At 35.3% G+C, this 18,190-nt stretch overlaps 1 protein-coding gene across 1 annotated transcript in view; it reads left to right on the top strand.

Annotated features, from left to right (window-relative positions):
• The window catches only part of LOC145660735 (uncharacterized), a 69,225-nt gene extending 53,661 nt beyond the window's left edge, over positions 1-15,564 (top strand). The window contains exon 2 of the mRNA XM_081726142.1: positions 12,601-15,564. The gene's annotated coding sequence lies outside the window, so the exon portion shown is untranslated. The remainder of the gene's footprint in view (positions 1-12,600) is intronic.
• The last annotated feature ends 2,626 nt before the right edge of the window (positions 15,565-18,190 follow it).

Raw genomic sequence — 18,190 nt, 5'->3', positions numbered from 1 at the left:
TTAAAATAAGAAACCCGCATTCCTTCCTTTTTGTCTACAGTATCTGTGCACAATTTCACTCACTTCGGGTCATTTCCTTTTGCATTTCGGTCACCAATTTTCAAAATTTTTGGGAGTGGGATTTTGCCATCTAAAACAGTTTTTCCGCAGAACATAAAAAACCAGTATTCGTTTATTTTTTTGGCGTCTTGTTCATACACAAAGCTATGTTGCAACTCTTCATGTCCTTTACACACATATGACATAATGTTACTAGCACTTTTGATATTCCTTGATCAAAGGTTTGGAGGGGTCCCTGCCCCACCCAACCCTTTTTTCAGGAAAATACGAAACCTGTATCCTCATTTTATGTCTAAAATATCTGTGCACAATTTCATTACTTCGGTTCACTTCTTGCCTTTCGAGCGTCAACTTTCAAAACTTTGGGTTGGGGCTTTTGCCCCCTAAAACCGTGCCTCCGCAAAACATAAGAAACCCGTTTTCTTTTATTTTTTGCGTATTGTCCATACACAAAGTCATGTTGCAATCTTTATGTTCTGTTCACGCATCTCATATACTGTTACTAGCACTTTTGATATTTCGTTATCAAAGTTTTGGACGGGTCCTTTCCCCACCCAACGGTTTTTTCAGGAATATTCGAAACCCGTATTGCCTCATTTTACGTCGACAATATCTGTGCACAATTTCATTGATTTCGATTCACTTGTATTCGCCTTTCGGGCGTCAACTTTCAAAATTTTGGTTGGGCCTTTTGCCCCTAAAACTGTTTTTCCGGAGAAAATAAAAAAACGTATTCGTTTATTTTTTGCGTATTGTCCATACATAAAGTTTCGTTGCAATTCTTCATGTTCTTTACACACATCTTACATACTGTTACTCGCATGTTTGATATTTCGTGATGAAATGTTTAGAGGAGTCCGTGCCCCACCCAACCGTTTTCTCCGTTAAAATTCGAAACCCGGATTCCCTCATTTTACGTCTGCAATATCTCTGCACAGTTTCATTTACTTTTGTTCAGTTTTTCTTGCCTTTCGGGTGTCAGCTTTGAAAATTTTGGGATTGGCTTTAATATTAAACCTTTACATTATGTATTTTTTCCTTTTTTTATGAAATTCATCTTCCAGGATGGAAGGAGAGAAATGGTTTCCTCTGATATCTGTTTCTTGTCGTTCATCTTCTTCGAACTGCTTAAGTAAGATCATTTTGTAACTTTTGATGTCATACAACTCCGTCACAATAATAAATTTGTCATTTTTAACAATTTGTTTTATTCTCTTATTTGGAGTTTGCTACACTGATATAATTGTTACAAAATTGAGGTTTGGTCCAACGCCTTTCGAATTCGCAGCCAACCGAAGCGCCGAGCTTTTTGGGTCGCCTGCTATTGCAGGAAACGGAGAATTGCAGGTGGTAATGCACTTTTGGAGTCGTGTATACAAAAAACCAAACTGCTGGAAAAAGATTCAAGATTGCTTCCCCTATACGAGGCTTGGTTAATAAAGTTTAAAATTAAAATTGTCCTATTTTTAAATTCAAAAAAAAAAAAAAAAAAAAAAACGAGCCTCATGTCGGTGATAGCCGAAACGTTGTCCTTAAGGGGTTATGCTGTGTATAGTATTTAAATTTTGTACAAAACAATTTACATTTTGATGTAATTTCGCATTTTTGCACAGTAAATAAAACGGACAAACCAATACTTCCAAGGTTGATTCGGTAGTCAGATTGTTAACGCGTTGATCTCTGGAATAACTGGTCGGGGGTTCAAGTCAGAGCAGTTTTAACATTTTTCATTCTAAATATGTTTTCATGTATTCACATATAATATTAATATTTCTTTCCTTCCGTTTCATGTATGTTATCTTAGGTCTTGCGTTCAGGTTTCGTTATATATACTTACAGTTTTCTATCTTTTCTTCAAAATGGATTTCTATATGTTCACATTTGTTAATAGTTATTTATATATTTCAATTTTAGTGTTCATAGGTTAGCGGTGATTAGGTAAGGATATGTTTGCAGAAAATATAGAACGATGCCAAAGCACATTTTTTTTACACAGCTATGCGTTATTTTTCCTTTATTCAGAAAGTTACTGCGAGTGTGTGCTATGCCTTCCACTCACTGTTAGTGCCGGTGGCATCAGTTTTCCGGACGTACACGCATTGTCAAATAGTTCTTTTTCTTCAATAATGACCCATAGATTATTATTCTGATAAAAAATATAAAGTATATGTGTTAAAATTGTATTGGTTTTATTTGAACACGCACACATTTTTATACTACATTTTAGAACATTCATTCCAAAAGTGGTTTCGAGTCTGGCGTAATATCACGACTATTTTTTAGCTATATACATAAATCTCAGTTGTGTGCTATTGTTCATAATGTACATGAATACAAACAAAGGTTTTTAGACTGAAACTATGCTGTGTGACGGCAGTCTTCTAGAACGAATTTGCTCGTCCATGCGTCTGTCAACGAATATCAGAGCAAAATGGTTAGAAAATATAGAGAAACGTTTCTTGCAATTGGTTCAGCCTCCAAAGAATAGGTTCCTTCTTATTTAACTCTCTATTCAAACCTGAATTGGTTCAAGTTAACCATTTCGAATTTCAGCGTTTATCGCTGTACAGTGAATATTGCAATATAGCGAGAATAATTTGTTTGCTAACGATTCAGCGTCTTAACACAATTTCACTACTATCCAATGTACCTTTTCGAGAACGAACATGGTGCAAATTTACTATTGCATCCAATTTCAAAAGTAATTTTTGTGTAGAATAAACGGTAAATGCTTTCATGATGCAGTTTCTTATAAATATTTCAGCGTCCCTCGAGTAGATTCAATTTCCTCGGTTAACCGTATACTCAAACCGAATTTTCTTCAGACTAGCCATTAGTTTCATACTTAGCTAACGAAACCGTAGAACGGAACGGTAAACGAAAACGAGAAGTGATTCTTCCAAATGATCCTGTGTCTATACACAACACATAATGACTGAGTAGACCCTCTGCCAAAATGGGCTATTTTCCAAATTCTGTATTGCTGCCAGTTTCAGTACCGGTGTCATCGTTTATTGCTGTAGAACGAAGACGGTAAAAGGAAAGTGTAAGCGGTTTGCTGCCAAGAATTCAGCGTCTCAAAACAACATATCGCTATTATCCTGGATATTACTAGTACTACTGGTTTCAAAATTGATTTCCGTAGAAAGAACACTGTAAAAGCTATCAGGAAGCGACTTTTTGCATGGGATGATGCATCACAAGCATACGTTCCATCTTCTGCGTTGAATTCTTAATTAAACCAAACCAGGTTATACTAGCCACTTCCAATTTTAGATTTTATCGCCAGAGTACGGAAACATAGCAAGGAGACGTCTTTCAAAAAACAATTGAGCTTTGAGCATAAAATGACTACAACACTCTACCAAAAGAAGATATAGCTCAAATTCAACATTAATTTTGGTTTCAATAATTATTTCTATATGAAAATCGCGGTAAGAGTTATGGAGGTGCGTTTTTACAATCAGCTGAGCGTTCTAAGATAAGGTTCCACATTTTCCACTAAGCCCTATTCAAGGCGGAGCGATTTAAATTAACCATTTGTGGTCTTGATATTTGTCATTGTAGGATGAAAACCGTAGACATTAACAAATGGTTTGTGCAACTGATTGAGGGTATGTAGGGGGCATATCATAACCAACAGTACGTTACGAAATCGGAAGTTACTGAAATTTTCTAAACTGGTAATTTCAATACTGATTTCTGTAGAGTAAAGACGATTAGAAATATCAAGATACGGTTTCGTACAATCGATTCAGCTTCTCAATAATACGTCCATCTCTTGCGTCCACCCTCTATTCAAACCGTGAGCGTTTCAAATTAGCCATTTCTGATTTCAGCATTTATCCCTACAGAACTGAAAAGGTAACAGACAGCGAAGTGCGGCTTTCTGAATACATTTCAATTTTTAAATTATACATATCGTGATTACCACAGAGCTCTCCCAAAAACGAACGGTTTTCAAATTTACTGTTATATCCGATTCGATATAGTTTTCAACTTCCGTTGCCATAGAACAAGCGGTTAACCAGAATCAGTTTTCTGCACGCAACTCAGCGTCTGTATACAATATATAATGACTATTCAGGACACCGTCAAATACGGAAGTACTTCAAATTTACTATTACTTCCAATTTCAATACTTATTTTCGTAGAGGTAGAATGCTAAAATCTATCACGTTGTAGTTTCCTGTAATCGATTCTGCATTCAAATAGTATGTTTATTTTTTCCGTTGAAATTAAATTCAAGCTGCACGTGGTTAAAATTATCCGTCTCCGGTTTCAACATTTATCGCTACAAAACGAAAATGGTAACAGGTATGTAGCAGCTGTTGTTTAGTAAGTGATTAATAATCCTGCTATTTAATTTTCATAGAGAAAAAGTGTATAAGATGTCGAGCAGCTCTTCTGCGATCGGATCAGCGTCCCAACGATACCTTCCACCTTCTTCCTTAACTTTCTATTCAAATTAGAAATGCTTCAAATTAACAATTTTTTCAACATTGATCTCTATAGAAGTGAAAGAGTAACGGATAAGTGAAATCTGTCTATATTGGCCACCTTCGGTTTCATCGAAAAGTGGCCAACTTACACAGGTGGCCAACTTACAGAAAATAAGTGTGATTTGTGTATGTTTAGAATAGGATTTCTAGTATTTTTGATCGTAAAATTTTAATAAGCAGTGGCACGACAGCTACTTATAAATAATGTATATAGAGCAATCATAAAAATATACAGTACTAGAAAATATTACTATAGTATGTTTAATATATGTGCATACCTTTCTCTTCCTGAAAACTAGTCTGGTACATTGGACTATTCGGATTGAAAACACAGTAACACAAATAACCATGAAATAGAAGCGTATGTACGCAGTTTATTGAAATTGATATAGCACACTGATTGAAAACAAGAAGAGCTAAGTTATAAATTGAGAAATTCACATGCAATTTATGACATCTTTTTAGTAGTTACTGAATGGTGGTTCATTCTAGACGTATTTGTTTTATTCTTTTTGGCAGATATGCACATTCTAATATTGTACGTGTGCGTGGGTTTTCTCGGGGTTCTCCCGTTTCCTCCCACTTTCTTCATTCCACCATGTCATTCATTATTCATCATCAGCGTCTCCTTTAGCCTAACCGGCATAACCGTGGGACGTAACACTCAAAGATTTCATTTCATTTCTAATATTGTAGTTAACTACCTTTTCCTAATGAGCTAGAAGTGTTTCCCTCGGAACAAGAGATGTTTTAAGAAAATCGTCAGGGAATTGATATCTCAAACACTCCGCTCTTTTTTTGACAAGCCGACAGGTGCCAATAGTTGACAATTGAGATGGTTAGTTTTAACCTTGAGAATTTTCCGGAATTACTAAAGCTCTCCACTGACGAGAGGAGTTGATATAGCTAATGGTTTTACCAAAAGAGACAGGGTAAACAAATACGTACAACCATTTCCTGAATTCCTGTACGTGCTTTTTCTTATTCACACCTTCCTTCACCACCCCTTTATGAGGGCAGTGTTCTGGCCAATGACCTCGAAGAACAAATCGTGCGAACCTATGCTTCTTTGTGTCCAGTCACAAATACAGAACATCTGTTTCTCATATGGGAATTCGAAAGAGTTAAGAAAAATAAAACTGTATTTTGCGTGGCCAAGATACTCAGGTAAATTTATCATTATCATCATAGGGTAAACATTGCTTCAGTGTGGCCAACTTCCAAGATAGACAGGTGGCCAACTTACAGAGTAGTAAGTAACGAATGTCTTGTGGGAAAATGGAGGTTCAAGACGAACTAGGCCAAGATAAGCAGGTGGCCAACTTAGAAAGGTGCATGTTCGGCCTTTTTTGTATATATTGGTGATTCTATCTACCTGCACAATTTTTTAAGTCATGGCTGAAAGGGTGCTGAAAAGGTTAAAAATGCCTAACAATCAGCAAAAAGACGTTAAATTTTGAATGTCTTACTTAGCGTGAGATGAACGAAAGAAAGTTTACGTGCGATATATATATATATATATATATATATATATATATATATATATATATATATATATATATATAGTTAGCATTTACATTAGGAAGACATCACATATTTTTACACAAATAATGACATCGATATGTCTACCATAGGCGGCTCACGTCGCTTGCGTCAGTAATATGCATGTGAACTGTAAAACTTTTGTGAGAGGTTGGTGTGTCAAAAGCGATAAGATAATATTATACAATACAATACTCTAAGAATGGGCTATAATAATCCAAGTTGGCATGGTTTAGCGTAGGATGATATCTTGTTGAGAAGTTAAATTTATGAGGTGTCGGATTTGGGATTTGTTAATCACTGGGTGAATGAGTTTCGTATATTCTTGAATGTATTCTAAGGTTTAAAGTAAAGTATATATATGTTAGTTTTTAAGCTTTTAATATTTGCTGCTAAAATTACACAGTGAAAATTACTATGAAAACTTCAAATGAATGTCACGTTAATTGCAATTAATTGACATTTTCGGCCTTCATTTACAATTTTCCGAACGTATGCTCAGTATGTTGTACTTCCTTGTAACCAGCGAAACAAACATCTGAATACGAGGGTGCTACCTGTGCAAAGGATTGTGCAGAAAACCAATGCTTAACTTCAACTTTTAAATTTCACAGATGGTACAGTAAATACAACCAGGACGAAGCTTATGCTTCTTGTCCCTGGTTCAGAATTTGTGCAGGATCTTGATCGTACTTTAATGAAATGTGGACTAGTTTCAAGACGTAACTATGCGAAGAAAATACACTTTGTCAGAAATAGTATAAATAAAATGTATCCTTTCTTCGAAATTCGATGGTAAAATCGTAAAAAAGATTTTCTTCAAAATTTATTTTAAGTGTGTATTATTATTATTATTATTATTATTATTATTATTATTATTATTATTATTATTATTATTATTATTATTTTCTAGTTTTTACGTTGTAAGTGTTTATAAGTGTCCAGTGTTCATTACAACATTAGATATATAGTATTACGTGATTTTATTCCTCCGTTAAAGGTACGTAGATATACTTCGTGAAGAGTGTCCGTAAGTGTTCTTCCGTGCGTATTGTATTGTAGTATCGCGGGAATAAATCAGGTAATATTAATGTGAATTACGGAGGAAGAAAAACTGATTCTTCGATATTTTTCCCAAGAAGTACGTAGATATATTTTTCCATATAAGTAGAAGCACGTTCGGAACGGATAATGGCGTTGTTTGAAAGAGAAATGATGAAAATACTGTTTCCCAGCAAATAATTTTTTAAGTCGTATACTACAAGCCTATTGCTGTTTTTGACGTAGCTATTGATAAAAGATCTAAAAGAGTCTATAAGTTGATTTGAAGTTTACAGCTTAATTTTACAATATCCCCTTGTAAACGTAGTTTTCTATAATTCTTTTTATGCTAGCAAAATTGTGATCACTTGAATGCATCAGGCAATGCGTGATGAAGCTCTGTACATTGCCTATTAATTTTATATCATATGGTAAATTTATGTATTATGAAATCTGCGGAATATGCCCGTTTTCATCTCGTAAGTCGTAGATCACTTGCTCACTGGTATAGCGTAAAGACACCTGCTAAGGATAATCCACTCACAACTTTTAGCGTAAAATTTAAATCTGTTCTCTTACTCGTAGGATCTTCATTTTAATGACAGTAACGTAATAAAAGATAAAAAGTTTTCTAAATGAGATACATGCCTGGCCAATTGCAGACAGGTAAAATTTAATTTCAATCGTTTCAGCTATTTATGTAGCTGATACAAGATTAGGTTGATGTCAAATTTTTTTGTACTGTGGTATTGTATGCAGATTGTTCGTCTTCTCTCCCTTGAATGTTTATTTCCGAAAACTCTGCTGTACGCGACTTTTTTAAAAGTAAAAAAGCTAGTGTTCCAGCTGTCCTTTCTCTAACAAAAGAGAGCACTCAGATTATAATATTTGACGTACAATTTTAATCCTCTTCCCGTCTTTATGATACCCATTTGAATGAACGTAACGTAATAAAATGCCCCTTAATTAAACACGCTCAACATATTAAATTATATATTTCAAACAGTTCAGCTCCCTGTATTTTCTAATGTGATGCATAACATATTTCTTCAGATGATGCATAACAGTTTTTCGGTATGCAGAGTGTAGCATTTATCTTCCGCCTTTTTTACTTTTAGCGTAAAAGAACAATAATGTCTAGAGTGTTTCACGATGCTAATAACACTCGCGGGGCATTGTTTGCAAAAATCCTGTAATAGCAGGATTCCAAACCTAGTATATATTTCGATTTTTGCGGAGAGCATTACAGTAGGTTATGATAAATTTTATTTTGAGAGCACAAATATAAAAGCACTAGTAATAATCTAAAAGTAACGAGGGTGCTAATGGCTGTTCATATTACCTTAACGTGAAATTCTGGAATCATTATATCATGTATTTCAAATAAGTACATAAAGATTACAAGAAATTGAAAACTCTATGCTTCTCAAAAGTTATTATTTTATTAGAATGTATCAAATGTCACTAGGTTCCTGCATATCAATGTACGTAAATTTTACTATCTCAAGGTATCATACTATATAAAATCGCAACTAGTAATTGGTATACTTAATGAAATCACGTATCTTCTGCAAAATTTTAAAAGATGTTGTATCATCCCTTTGTTTCTTTGTAATCATAGTAACAGTTTGTTGTAGCTGCAGTTGCAAAATGTTCTTCCGATTTTTAAATTTTCTGACACAAAAAGTAACGATATATAAACAATGTTAGTGACAACGGGTCTCTATTTTCATTTATAATAATGAAATGTTTATTCCACATAGCACAATATAAGTATTTTTGTATGTACCTGAGTTAACTTTGATATCGTATTTATCGTGACGGACATAAGTCTTTGACCAGCTAATGGCGACTGCTTTGAAACAAATGCAGAGTATGATAATTAAATCTGTCATATATGTAGATTCGTGTGCAGAAGATACATACTTCTGGGTCATGATCGCAGTGGGTCATGGTGAGTGGTGAGTCGTAGTGGGTCATGGTGGTGGTGGGTCGCAGTGGGTCGCGTGCTGTTGACTTACGATCGACTGACCCACCAACTCAATGACTGATTCTAATTGTGGCACCTTTCAGAATATCCATACAGAGTACCAAATGATATGTAATGGTTACATTCTAGGTTAAGGTATTTCTAGTGTACTGTTTCATTCCTGAATGCAATTATGATTGGCCATGACTTTTTCTACATATTGTTTTGTGAGAAAACGTTAATGATCAATAGAATATACAACTGTTTTTCGATTCGGATTATTTTGGGTTAACAGCTTGATAATGAAATCCCTTAATGTCCAACCTGTTAGGTTAAGGAAGACTATGATAGAAGGAAGTGAATTATGATGGACGAATTGGTGGAATGAGGAATTGGAAGTGTCCCGAGAAAACCCACGAGCACTATGTTGTCCGTCTCAACCTTAATTGCCTTTTGAACGAACCAGGCACCACACCCATCAGATTGTTTAGTAGGCGGGGTCTCACTTTCGATTCCCGATGGAAAAGCCTTTGAAATATAAAATGCCCTCGATGAATCTTTGTTCGTGTCCCTGTTGTTCAAGGTTATTTAAATTACCTGTAAAACGAGAATAACCAAATTTAATAGAGATAAGTTACAGATATACTTTCCGTCTTTTTAAAATTTAATCTTAAATTCTCTGGATTGCACTATTTTTTCATGACCAAAATCAGTGATTCATGGTTAATAAAATATTGGAATCGTAAACGTTTTGCAATTTCCTATATAGACGAGTGATTCTTGACTTTTACTTAAAAGAGCGGTCTTAGGGTAGTGGCTTGAGCATTCGCTTCGTGTGTTAGGGGTTCACGGTTCGATTCTCCGAGTATATTCAGAAAAAAATATATTTTGGAATTCTCTTATTTCTGGTGTATAATAAAATGAAGAAATGTCAATTTCTCTAGTTCTTAGAAGTTAGAGTTGAAACGACTTCCTTCAAAAAGTAATTACATGACTTCACAGTCTACAATCTCGATTTCTACTGCCTGAAAACTTGGCTTGTTTCGCAAACAATTTATGAATACGAACGGGTCATTCTTCAGGCCTAGTATGAGCCATAAATTTGCCTGAAACGTCATTGTGTAATTGTTGCTAAGTGTCCTTTCACTCTTACTAGAAATAATAATAGTGTTTTCGTTCGGCATTTACAACACGTTCCATATATTCGTTCAAGAAAAAATGATAAATAATAATTATTCTTTTTTTATATTTTGAGAATATATCAATATAACGCATACATAGTCCAATGCCTTTTACCCAAAGAAAGGGTATTGTGATGAAGACAAATCCTACTTACCTTCTGTTAAGGCATCCGAAGGTTCGATTTTCACATTATGGAGTAGCTGACACCTTTAACCTATCTTTTCTTTGCAAAGTATCTCTCATAACTCAATCCATCCTTATATAGGGTCCAAAGAATTTATTTTCATTTTCGTAACTTCAGTATGTTTGTTGCATTGCAGTAGGACGTAATATTGAGGTCTCAAATATTCAGTAATAGCAATAATAATAATAATAATAATAATAATAATATAGATAACAAATTCCGTATGAGGACACATTGTATTAAAGCCTGAAAAATCGCCCGTAGCGTAAGCCAGAAGTTACAAAATAATCGGAATTGGAGAGGAGTGTCAGGACCAAAAGCACATACCCTCTCCATACGTTTCTACAACTAGCTAAATGTTATAACGGAAAGTTTCCCTACAAATAGCTAAATGCTATAACTGAAAGTTTCCCTACAACTAGTTAAATGTTATAACTGAACATTTCGAGGCAAATTTCGTGTAGAAAGTACGGATTCTGAACTCACAAAAGCCTTAAGAAAATTTGTTTTTAAGTAATGGTATTGGCGGCTAAGCTACAGAAGACGTCGATGATGAGAATGAAAGAAATATTGGAATAAAAAAGTGGGAGGAGGCACAACACTGAGAAAGACTATGAACACGTTATTTTTTCAGCACAATGCCCACTAGGTGGGAGTAGGGTGGAACATGTTGTACCATTAAATTTAAAACACTTCAGTAATAATAATAATGATATTAAAAGTTTTTAATTTGCCCTAAAATTTGTCAAAACTTACTTAAACGTAGGGTCTTCGTGGAATGGGTTCTGTACCTTCCTGAGACACCTCTACAGCTACTCAAATTTAAACAAAATTTTCCTCTAATATTTCGTGTAGAAAATACTCTACTGTACGTTTTCAGGAAATTAACTGTAATAAAAATAACTGAATATAATTGAACACTTAAGCTTGTAATAAACTAACTTGTGGAGTTTGCAGATGTAATTATAAAAGCTTTGCTACAAAAATATACAAACAGACCATAATTCAGTGAGCTCTGAAATACAAAGTAACAAAATAATATATAAGATTCAGTCTACATAGCAATTTTTGCTTAAAGAAGCACAATTTCGAGAATCGAGATAAGACGAGAAATGTTTACGATACTTTTCGTCACGTCTCGGTTCTCAACTCCAAAGCGTGTCGATAGTGTGAGTTAACCTTGTCCCGTCTAGCATTAAAATGTTACGTCTCATCCCGACTTTGTTTTGTTTGTTTTAGAATCGAGATGAGAAAATCGTCTTTTCGTGGGCAACATTACACTAAACCGAAATCTATTTTGCCTAATATCACGTTTCTGCTTGTAATGGTATGACCTGAGCGATAATAAGTTTTTAATTCTTCGAGATAATTGTTATTATTACTAGTATTATTCCTGAAAATTTGATAGTTCAAGTGTTGAAACAAACAAGTATACAGATATTTCAATGTAATAAAGCGTGTGTTATCTCCGATCAATCGCCATCAAAATTCCTAAAGTAAAAAAAAAAAAAAAAAAAAATGCTCGAGGTGTATTCGGTCGAAGATTCTCCAGATTGCTTGTCAACCGCCTAGTACATTTAACCATGATCAATACGCTGTAAATGTTTCGTCTTTAGTCTGCTTACTTTAAGTTTCTCTGTCTCAGCTTGGAATGTTGTATGTTATTTTTTTCTTCGATTCAAAAAGCTTTTCATGTTCCTCTTATGATGATATAAGTAAATATCTTCGGTGTACTTTATATTAGTAAGTTGACTTGCTCTTAAACCTTTGGATCGCAAGTTTATATTTTCTCCAAGTGAAACACAGATAACAGAGATTTATTTCTCATACTGCGCAATTGTTTAAAAGCAGGTGCCATTACCTGGTCAAAGACTTATGACCGGCACGATATAAATGATGGTTCAATTTGATATAATGAAACAAACTACAGCCTGTTATTTTGGGAATAGAGAGATATGGAGACTTCTCTGTGGTACTCCATTTCATATTTCTACAATATTTTATGTAATAAAACAAATTAAGTATATCTTATCATGAAATATAGCGAATGATTATATTTTTTTGTTGCTACTTAATCATAATCTCCATTCACATTTCCTTTTTGGTTGAACTTGTTACAGGCACTCTAACGTATTAGCTTTCCACGGAGAAGAGGATACGTTTATTACATTAAAGGAAACAATTTCTCATTCAGATATGGAATCACATACTTCGATGCAGTTTGGCAAAGGATTTCATCGATCACGTTTGTCAAGACATATGCTGCCACAGGAAAGTGAAAAGCGTGATACATACCAAAAGAGTGATAAACGCTTTAGTCAAAGTTCAACTTTGTCAAGCGGTAAGTTAGTGCATATATTTGAAAAATCCCACATCTGCGGAGTATGTGGAATGGAATTTAGTGTATTTTCAAGATTGGCTACGCACATGTTAATCCATACAGGAGGAAAACTACACTCATGCCAAGAGTGTGGTAAGGCATTTAATCAACATTCAAATTTGGCTAAACACATGATAATCCACACAGGAGAGAAACCTCACATTTGCCATGAGTGTGGTAGGGCATTTAATCAACGTTCAAATTTGGCTAGACACATTTTAATCCACTCAGGAGAGAAATCTCACACGTGCCAAGAGTGTGGTTAGGCATTTAATCAACGTTCACATTTGGCTAGACACATGTTAGTCCACACAGGAGAGAAATCTCACATTTGCCACGAGTGTGGTAAGGCATTTAATCAACGTTCAAATTTGGCTAAACACATCTTAATCCACTCAGGAGAGAAAGCTCACACGTACCAAGAGTGTGGTTGGTCATTTAATCAACGTTCACATTTGGATACACACATGTTAATCCACACAGGAGAAAAAGGTTACACATGCCAAGAGTGTGGTAGGGCATTTAATCAACGTTCAATTTTGGCTACACACATGTTAATCCACTCAGGAGAGAAATCTCACACTTGCCAAGAGTGTGGTAAGGCATTTAGTCACCGTTCAAATTTGGCTCGACACATGCTAATCCACACAGGAGAAAAACTTACACCTGCCAAGAGTGTGGTGAGGCATTTAACCAACGTTCAACTTTGGCTACACACATGTTAATCCACTCAGGAGAGAAACCTCACACTTGCCAAGAGTGTGGTAAAGCATTTAATCGACGTTCAAATTTGGCTGCACACATGTTAATTCACTCAGGGGAGAAACCTCACACTTGCCAAGAGTGTGGTAAGGCATTAAATCACCGTTCTAGTTTGGCTCGACACATGTTAATACACACAGGAGAAAAACCTCACACTTGCCAAGAGTGTGGTAAGGCATTTAATCGACGTTCAATTTTGGCTACACACATGTTAATTCACACAGGAGAAAAAGGTTACACATGCCAAGAGTGTGGTAAAGCATTTAATCGACGTTCAAATTTGGCCACTCACATGTTGATCCACTCAGGGGAGAAACCTCACATTTGCCAAGAGTGTGGTAAGGCATTTAATCACCGTTCTAATTCGGCTGGACACATGATAATCCCGACAAAACAAAAACTTCTGATTTGCCAAGAGTGTCGTAGGGCATTTAATCCACGTTCAACTTTGGCTACACACATGTTAATCCACGCAGGAAAAAAACCGCACATGCCAAGAGTGCGGTAAGGCGTTTAATCGTCGTTCAAGTTTGGCTCGATACATCCAGAGGAGAAAATGTCACACGTGAAAAGAACGTGGAATGGAATTTATTCAACGTTTATACGTGTTGATCCACACAGGACCAAAATCTCACACGTGAATGATGTGGAAAAGATATAGTCTACGCTCAAACCTTGCAAGGCATTTCAATACACAAGTGAAAAACCAAAGAGCGTAGCAAGGTATTTACTCAAGGTTCACATATAGCAAATTAAATGCTAATCTACAGAGGACAAAAATCTCACGTGCGGAGAGTGTACAAATACATTTACTGGTAGTTCACATTTGGCAAATCGCATGTTGAAGCACAGTTCAATAACCAAAGAGAAGCGTAGGGTGTTCAATAGGATTTAGTTTCGATTCAGCTTTGGTAAGAGACGTAAGTAGTCATAGTAAATACAAAAGAATTTGACGCACTCACAACTTGTTAAGTCAACTTTTGGAACGAATGTTAAGTGCACTATAAATACCCTTATTAAAGACGTCTAAAATAGAATTAAATGTTAAAGGAATCAGACTACATTAACTCCTTGAAATGTCCTACCTGCCCTTTGTAATGGAATGTGAGTTTTGGAAGACAAGTTATTAAGTTTGTATTTTTGGGGCAGGTGTTACGGGAAATTGGTTCCGCATGTACCCTACGAACGGCGCTTCTGCTTTCCTCCACAGGGTTTGCTGCATAGTGAAAAGATGGCTGACGCCCAGGAAGATTCCAATGACGATTTCACAAGTGAATGTTTATCTAAAGATAAAATCTCCGAATATACCCCTTCCTGAGATTTCTATGGAAGGGAGTTAGGGACATCGAGAATGAGGTTGCACCTTCCTCATGATCTACAAGTGTATATCCAGCGGAAAACATGTTCCATGTCTATTCCAACACTAGGACTTTCTGGACCATCTGCGTTTTGGCTGCATCTTGCTGGCCGATACATGGTTGCGGAGTTCTGTTTTCATCTTATATATTTATATTACCCGTTTCCAGGACATTCTTTCATGCTCACTCACAGGAACTGTGGACAAATTGAAGATAAGAACCGATCAAAAAATCAAGTCCTCGTCTCCTCCAAATCGGTTAAACTGGTCAGACAAACTTTAGGTAAAAATTGTATTAAGGGTGTATGTGTCAAAAAATGACTCACTAATAATAGCGAACATGATTGCGCTCCAGTTGTTGACGTCTTTGATTTCAAAGCGACATTACTGGCACTCTTATCCAAAGTGTTAGTGACTTCACCGGAATTCGTGCTGTATGTTCGGAAAGAGGGTGTGTACCAAAAGTTCGTCACACACTATCTTCTATTCCTTCTCGCTCACAGTCGTTACTGAAGCGCGGGATGATGATGTAAATTGAATGTGCATGTGGGTTGTTAAAAATAAAGTTCGTACTTATGTTTCGTATTCGTTACCTATTCTTTATTATGTGCTCAGAAGTTGTTGAGTATACTGACTTACCAACTTTTCACTCGTTTTATAAGAAAAGTTGTTAAATCAGGTTTTAAGTTTTATTCAAAAACCTACTGTTTACGTTATAAGTATCTGGTACTGTAAGAAAACGTCACACCTGTCGAAAACGAACCAACATACAAAATTTTAGAAAATTGTACTAATATATCGGTATTTCAACACTTCTATAAAATTAAAAGCGCGATCCTGTAAAATCTAGCAATAATGAGTTAGCAACTTCTGATTCTAGTGTGTCATTTGATTCGCTTTCAAGCTTGGCAAGACAAATTTTAATATACACAAGTGGAAAACTTCACACATACGACGATTGTGGAAAAGTATTTGGTCTATGTTCAAGTTTGGCAGGACATTTTAATACACAGATGAAACTCTCACACATATGAAAACACACAGGTGAAAAGAAGATTTATATGGAGCTCACGTTTTGCAATGCACATGTTAAAACACACAAGAGAAAAAAATATAATTAAATACTAAGGAACAAACTAAAGCGTTCTAAGTGTGTAGAAAGGACTTAATTAAAGTTTATATTTCGCAACAGGTATAATCGAAGTTCAATTTTGAGGAAACATGCTATCTCATACAGGTAAAAGATGGCTGTGCATAATTGTGAAAAGCGTTTACATGAAGTCAATACTTTGTTAGTGGAAAGACATTGTAAGATATGTGAAACTAGTTACTGAAAATTCATGTTTGTACATAAAAAGTTATATTCAAGTTACACACGTGATAAAATATACAAATGCTAAAAATCTTAGTTGTCAAAAGTGCGATATAATTCGTTCAATATCTTCTATCAATCTCACGTACTGCCAATTCACGTTTCCGCTCGCGACGACGGCAATTCGGCCGTGATCGATTATTCACATTTTTCAGCATTGTGCATGATGCAAATTGTATGTTTTGAAGCATTTAGGTTTAGTAAAGACAAATCATTGTTGACCAAAAGTATACGTTTAAATTAAATTACAACACTGCTAAGTATGAGTGAACACACTGAACAAAACACAAAAAAACAGCATCTAACCTAATCAACATCCATGACACTGAGCTTGTGATAATGCTGATACTTATTGCAGAGGGCAGTAATGATTGAGTGCTTTTTGCATATGTTTTTCCACAATATGTAGACTCAAGGTGGGTTCAAAGTTAATCAACATCCACGTCACTGTCCTCTTTCCGAGATTGCTGGCATGTATTGCAAGTAGTGGTAATTGTTGACTGCTTTTTGAACACGTTTTTTCCACAATCATTACATTGAATTCGAGTTCTGTTGTTTTCTCTTTACCCGCAGATGTAGCATATATATCCTCAGATTGGTTAGACTGGTTCATCATCGGTAGTTTGTTTTGTGTATTGTGCCAAGCACACTAGCAATTTTTTTGCAAAGTTGATATTTTAGGAGGAGCTTTCAGGTTTTCATTTAATAGTTCTAATGCTAACTCGGACACATATGATCTTCTTGTATTATTTTTGATGTTAGGGCAGTTAAAAACGAAACAGCGGCTGAAAAATAATGAAGCTTTTATTTACATTTTTATGTAAAGGGGAAACAAGAAAAAAATCACGTTTTGGCTTCCTCTATCGGCAGATTGGCCTTCCACCCAACACTACCAACTTTGGGATTGTACTGAACGGGAAGTAATGTCTTTGATAATTTTCTCGCAGAGGATTGATATGTTTCAGAGTAGCGAGATGTTGCTCTAAAATGACACATAACTTTCTAATCCACATTTAGAAGCGGGAGATAAACGGGCTGTTTTCTAAGAACAAGGAAAACAGGTTTTCGTGAAACATCTATTAAAAATGAGCGAAAGTGGAAAAGAAATAATGTATGATGTCGAACGCAGAAAGGTCTAGTTTATTTTGTCCTGGCCAGAGGCTCTCAGGCCGGAGAGAAAGTAAGAGTAACTCATCCTCTCGAAGAGTAATAGATAAATGAGATATAGTGGACCAGTAAACGCATTGAACAGGGAAGTACGTTGATTATGTTGGTGATAATTTATTACAAAAGAATTCATGAAAATTTTCTGTTCTTTCCTCAACTTGTGCACCTGATACATCATTGTACTTTACAAGAGGTATGCTAAAAGTTTTACACTTAGATCTGATAATATAGTAAAATTAATTTGTGTTGTTGATGCTGGTGTCTGAGTTTTTTTTAAAATTTAGTCTAGGTATTTGCTGCATCTCAATAGCTTTTTTAATATTAAGTCCTACATCAGAAATTCTTTTAAGATATGTATTCATTTGAAAATGCACACCACAGTTCACAAAGCTTTTTTTTTTATTATTATTATTTCGTAATGTGTGGCGACTTGTTTTAAATTTCATTGTTTCTCTTTTTTGAACAGTACAAAATATTTATTGTTGCATTAAAAACATGAGCGAAAGAATCCAGTGCCTCGTCTATTGTTCCATCTAGTAAAAGTGTCCATTGCAACACCTGTTGTATTTTACAAATTTTACCCAAGGCGGCTTTCCTTCAGTCAGGTACAAACTTTCTTTTTGAGTTGCATTGCTTGCTTCTGTGATTGGGAGTAAGATAGGGAACGGTGAA

The sequence above is a fragment of the Thermobia domestica genome, chromosome 9 (assembly GCF_964235325.1).
Source record: "Thermobia domestica chromosome 9, izTheDome1.hap1.1, whole genome shotgun sequence".
Taxonomy (NCBI): domain Eukaryota; kingdom Metazoa; phylum Arthropoda; class Insecta; order Zygentoma; family Lepismatidae; genus Thermobia; species Thermobia domestica.
Note: the sequence above shows the minus strand (reverse complement) of the source record. Positions and strands in the feature narration are given on the sequence as shown.